The sequence below is a fragment of the Otolemur garnettii genome, unplaced genomic scaffold (assembly GCF_000181295.1).
Source record: "Otolemur garnettii isolate 467f Iridium unplaced genomic scaffold, OtoGar3 scaffold00262, whole genome shotgun sequence".
Taxonomy (NCBI): domain Eukaryota; kingdom Metazoa; phylum Chordata; class Mammalia; order Primates; family Galagidae; genus Otolemur; species Otolemur garnettii.
The window spans coordinates 220914-227552 of record NW_003852657.1 but is presented as its reverse complement, the minus strand read 5'-3'; the positions used below and the strand labels follow the sequence as shown (position 1 = coordinate 227552).

At 33.4% G+C, this 6639-nt stretch overlaps 1 pseudogene; it reads right to left on the bottom strand.

The window, feature by feature from the left end:
- Positions 1-1482: 1482 nt before the first annotated feature.
- Positions 1483-3391, bottom strand: LOC100964022 (annotated as a pseudogene).
- Between the last annotated feature and the right edge of the window lie 3248 nt (positions 3392-6639).

Here is a 6639-nt window from a genome sequence, read left to right as displayed (position 1 = left end):
ATACCCCAATAAAAGGCTGAGAGTGTCAGAATGAGTAAAAATGCAATACCTAACTATATGTTTTCTTTAAAGATGTAAATAGGTTAAAACTAAATGACAAAAAGATATATCATGCTAACAACAATCAAAAGTAAGCTGAAGAGGCAAATACTAATAATAGACAAAACAGATTTCCAAATAAATTATACTAACAGAAATAAAGGCAGCCATGTCGTGATTAATAAGTCAATTTATAAAGAGGACATTACCATCTTAAACATTTACACACCTATTAATGAGCTTCGAAATACATGAAGTAAAACCTATCTGGTTTTTACTACAAAATTGCATCATAAAATTGCAAAAGGGAAGAGACAAATCCACAGTTGTATTTGGACATTTAGATCTACCCCCAATGACTTATAGAACAAGTAGAGAGAAAAGTATCAAGGCTACAGATTTAAGTAACACTTTCAGTCATCTTGATGTAACCAACATTTATGAAACACTTCACTGAACAATAGCAAAATGTATACATGTAATATGTATCAAGATAGACTGTATCCTTGGCCATAAAAAATGCCTCAATAAATTTTAAAGGATGAGAGTCAGAAAAAGTATGTCTTCTGACCACAGTGGAATTTCCTTTAAAATTAATACTGAAAGGACCTTTGGAAAATCCCTAAAATTTTGGAAAATGAATAACACGCACACATCTGGATAACCCATGAGTCAAAGAAGAAATCAAAAGAGAAAATAGAAAGTAGTTTGAAATGAATAAAGGTAAAAATATAACATCAAAATTTGTGGGATGCTAATTCAGAAGTAATTAGAGGGAAATTTATAGGACTGAACACCAGAATTAATAAAGAAGAAAGGTGTCAAATCAATGACCTTAGCTTTCACCTTAAACAAATAGAAAAAAAGAGCAAATTAAATCTGAAGTAAGTAGAACAAAGTAAATAATAAGTATTAGAAAGGAAATCAATGAAACAAAAAATGGACTTAAGCAGGAAAGTCCATGAAACCAAAACCTAGTTCTTTGAGCACATCAACAAAATTGATAAATCTTTTTTTTTTTTCTTTTTAAAGTACTTTATTAAGATGTTTCTCACAAACTAAGGGAGAATAGGGGAACTTATTTACTAGGAAGAGAAAAATCCTTATTTTATAACATATGAGAAAAGCACCAAAAAGAATTTGGCATAGTAATTGAGCTCCAGAGTTTATATTTCCAGTTCTTTTAATCTATACTATATTGTGGCAGTGGTACTTTCAGAAGCTTTCAGAAAGAACACCAAATCCAGTAACACCTAAAGTGACAGATAACAATATATATTTACATAGTTCATCAAACATAAATCCTCTCTTGTAAATACACAGGTTAAGATTAAATATGATATAAACTACCTGTTTAGAAATAAGATTATTAGCACCAAAGCAGATTACAAAACAAATGTTACTAATTGAAGAACCAATAGTTCATTCAGATAGCACTGTATGTTCAACAATATGTTAAAGACTTTTCTATATAACTTAAGATACAGCCTATTTTTCTTTTATGAGAGAAATGTACGAACAGTACACTTGATTATACCCCTGCAAATGGGGCATTTTTTTAGAGAAGGGGCACATTCCTGGCACACTACCGGATGACCAAGGAATAAATACAATGGAAACCTCTTTGTCCATACACACTTTACAAGTTCTTTCTTCTTGTAACCTCCTCAACTGTTCTTCCAGTGACAGACCTGAAACATCTTCTGTTGGAATATACTTCATATTCTTATCCACAAATAAGTCCTTATATAATGTAGAACCGATTTCTTTTAGACACTTTTTGAAGATGTTGGCTGCAGCATGTCCTTTCACTAAAATGGTATCAATCTGTTCTCTTGCTTGTAAAGGTATCTGTGTTTTTTGTTTAATAATATCATGTTCCTGTTTATTAATTACATTGACCTTTAAAAGATTATCCAGGATAGGAAGCACACACGTCAACCACTGCAAGAGAGCTATTCTATTCTTCCAAATTAATAACAAGTCATCTGATGCCATTTCTTCAGCTTGTCTTTCCTTTTCCTCTTCTCTTTTTTCATTTTCAGCATTCAGAAGAGCTGATATAATAACACTGACTGTTTTGTACTTCTCTCCAGTAGTTAGGATTTTGCTCTGAACTGTCTTACCAGGCTTCTACTAAAGCCCATTTCCAAGGCAGATTTCACCACAGGTGTATTCATCATGACTGCATCTTCTGAAGAACTTTCTCCAGATACAAAATGAACAATTGGTGGATCAGCATTTTCATCTCCAGGAGTATCTGAAGTTGACAACAGCTGTTCAAGAAGATGAAGATATCGACCTTGAATCTCATCAACAAATCCTTGCCCTTTCATGTATATCAAGAACTCACACCTTGGAAACCACTTGGCATGTTCTACTCATGGATCATCTCCAAATTCTCAACACCTCAAGCCACCATCACAATAAAAGCATTTGACATCATCATTGTAACCCACGTAATAAAAACCAGCACTTGCAAGCTTCTCAGGACGAACTGGAACACTAGATGGCTAATACACAAATGTTCTCATTTGAGCTGCATATGTCTGCATGCTCAGATTTGAAATGCTAAACCTCAGAGTTTCTAGAGAATTTTCCAAAAACGGACAGTTGGGAAAATGTCTCCAGTGTTCTGATATAGCATCAGCCTTTGGTTCCCAGTTACTTAGCTTCCCACCACAAGCAAAGCAGGCTACCCTATCTCTGGGTCCTATATAATAAAAACCAGCTGTTGCCAATTCTGATGGTGACAGAAAGGTTAAGGGCCACAAACGATAAGTAAGAAATCTGGCTTCTTCAGTACTCATTGTATAACTGTAGTGGTTAGTCCTCAATGCAGAGAAGTCTTCGACTGCTCTAGAATTGAGAGGGTTTGGTGAAAGGTTGGAATAAGAACCACTGAATGAGCCACCATGTTCCAAAGTGGGAGATGAAGAATGTGCAAAACTGCTTCTCACTGGAGAAATATTCTTAGAGGTGGATCCCAGACTAGCTGAAACCAGATTCTGAATAAAGCTACAACTAGCATACAGCTGTTTATGCTTTTCAATAGGATTGTCTCCTTGTTTCCAGTTATCCAGAATCAGGCTGTAACAGAGGCATTTGACCTTGTCATTTTCACCCACGTAATAAAAACCAGCATGAGCAAGGCTCCTTTCTGAGACAGGAACATCAGCAGGGAAAGTTGAATATGTAGATATTCTGTACAGTTCAGAGGAAAAGTCACACTTCATCTTTTGTTGTTGTCATTTGTCCAATTTGACAAGATTGGGCTATCTTCCATTATACTCTTATTCATTTTTTGAGGTAAGGGACTTAGGACAAGTCTTTGGGAGGTAGTTTTGTGCATGAGTAGGTGATAGAACTGCTTGATGGCTAAAAAACCTTCCCATGAAATTTGTCTCTTCACACTAAATTATATTTTTACCACAAAAGGGAATAAGTGATACAATCTTACTTATACAGAATTCACTATACCTTCTTCACTGGATTTACATCTGCATTTACACTCAGGTAAAATGAAAAGCTCTCCTCAGTTGCCAAGATACTATTTAGACCTCCTCAGGATTATAATAGACTTTTAGGTAATTCAAGTGCTGTTTGCTCATAATTTGGCATAATATTAACCTAAAGGCCTAAATATGTTGATGCCCTTCTGAAACACCTTGATTTCAAGGTTTATATTCTCAAATTCTAAACAACTATAGAATACCTAAATTATGCCTCTAGTTTACAAGATATGAAGCCTTGATATCAGGCTAATTACTGATTATGCCACAAGAGTAAAAAATTACATGCAGACTTCTTTCCCTATAAACACTTCAATACATCTCCCCACATATGGTCATACTATCTAAAAGCTAATTTCACAGAGCTTATCATCATAGTATTTAGTTAAGAGGCTAGATTAGCTTCAGTTAATTTCTGAGGAAGGTAACATCCACCTTTGTTGAACCCATGCCTGTTATGGTGTGCATGATGTCAAATGAATTTTGCTTGAAGTTTACAAATTGTAGACTCTTTCATCTTTGTTAAATATCTATATTTGTTTCCATTTCCTGCAGCAACATTATTTAGTCTCCCTCACTTTGTATACCACTTTTTTAATACTTGAGCAACTGAAGACATTTTCTCCATCAACTTGTTGACCATCAGATTTCCACAGCACATACTTTGTATGCTGCATTTAAAAATTAAATAATCTGTTCTTCATTTACGAACCATTCACTTTTAATATCAGTCATGCTGTAATTAAAGATGAGTTTTATCAAAAAATACAGACTGTCCTTTCTAGTGTTATTAAAAATGCCCAACAAAATCTTGTATTACCAACAGAACTGCTGCTTAGCATAATAGCCCAGTAATTAACTCCCCTAACCCTCTTTCTGATAACTGTTTAATATTTTAAAGATATAATTCATACACAAATTTACACTCCATGGAATTCAAACTATATCCCTTTATAAAGTTGCAGTGTCTCCATAATGGGATTTATTACTGCAATGGGGACAAAATAGGAAGGAAAAAGACTTCAGGCCTGTAAACCGTGGTGCCGGCGCACCCAGCGCAGAAGCTGCATGGCTGCCTGGAAACCGCCTCAAAGCCGGGGACTTGCCATGGCAGGAGAGGTGTCGGGTGCAGCCATCCCTGCTCTGGCATTCCTGAAGGCCCCCCAAATTGATAAATCTTTATCCAGACTTATCATGAAAAAAAAGACATAAATTACTAATATCTGGAATGAAAGATGAGGTATCATTAAAGATTATGTACATATTAAAAAGATAATAGAATTTGTTAAACTATTATTCTATAGTATTCAACAACTTAAAATTTAAAAATTGAAAATGAAAATTTTCAAATTTCATTTGTTACAAGTGAAAACTTCTGGAAAGACACAAGTTTTGAAAGCTCACTCAAGAAGATATCAGTAATGGGAATTGTTCTACACTTATTAAAGAAATTGAATTTGTATTTATAAAGCTTCTCACGTAAGACACTCTAGGCCCAGATAGTTTCACTGGTGAATCCTATAAAAGATTTAATTAATAAATAATTCTAACTTTAAATGAACACTAGAACTAAATTTAAAATAATAGAATACTACCCAGCTGTCCCTAAGAGGCCACAATATACCCTGATACTAAGAGCAGGCAGACATTATAAGAAAAGAAAACTAGTAAACAATAATCCTCATACACACAAATGCAACAATTTGAAACAAAATTTTAGCAAAACAAATCCAGCAAAATGAACAGAATAATGACCAAGTGGGATTTTTTCAAAGAAATGTAAGGTCTTTACCATCTTAACAAATCAAAGAATATAATTCACCACATTAACAAACTTAAAAAAAAAAAAAGGTCAAGTAAGTAGTCCTAGAAAAATCATTTGACAGAATCTAACACTCATGTACTCAGTAAACTAAGAATAGAAGGAAAATACCCCAAAGCTGGTGAAAGGCATCTACAAAAACCTACTGCTAATATACTTAATGGTAAAAGTTTGAATGCTTTCTCTCTAAGATCAGGAACAACACAGGCATGTCCACTCACAGTATTTCTAGTCAAGTACATAATAAAGGTTCTAGTCATAACCTAGTAAGGCAAGATAAAGAAATAAAAGCATGCAGATTTGAAAGGAACAGGTAAAGCTACTCATACTTTTGACATGATTGTATATGTAGAAAACCTGATGGAATCCACACAAAATAAGAATAAGTGAATTTAGCAAAATTGTAGGAGAAAGATCAATATACAAAAATTGACAGTACTTTTGATATATAGTACCAGAAACAAATAATTGAAAAATGAAACAAAAATACCCTTGATAATAGCATCGAAAATATAATATTAAATATTTCAGGAAAAATCTGGCAAAAGATACAAATGACCCATTCATACACATGAAAACTTCCAAAATATTGCCAAAAGAAATTAAAGAAGTTCTAAATCAATGGAAGGGATATACTGCATTCATGAAATAGAAGAGTAAATATTGTGAAGATGTTAATTCTCTCTTAATTGAAACTATGGATTCAGCACAATCCCATTGCAAATTTCTGTAGGCTTTTTGTAAACATTGATAACTTGATTCTAAAACTCTTATGAATATGCAAAGGACCTAAAATTGTCAAAACACTCTTAAGAGACAACAAAAAACTTGTAGGATTTACACTATTTTACTACAAGACTCATAAAACTACAGTAACCAATACAGAGTGGTATTTGTGTAAAGATATACAAATAGGAATAGAACAGAGTATCCAGAAATAGACTCACAAATATGTAGTCAAGTGAATATTTTTAAAGGTGCAGAGGAAACAGTTCAATGGAGAAAGGATAATCTTTTTAACAAATGGTACCATAACAATTGGATATTCATACACACACATACAAAAGAACTTCAACCTATATCTCACATTATATATAAAAATTAGTTCAAAATAGATCATAGACCTAAATGTAAAACTTAAAGCTGTATAATTTCTAGAACAAAAATTTAGGAGAAAACATTTATGACTTGGATTAGGCAAAGATACCTTAGATGTGCCACCACAAAAAAGATTTACAAAAGAAAAAAAAAGATACTGCATGCCAT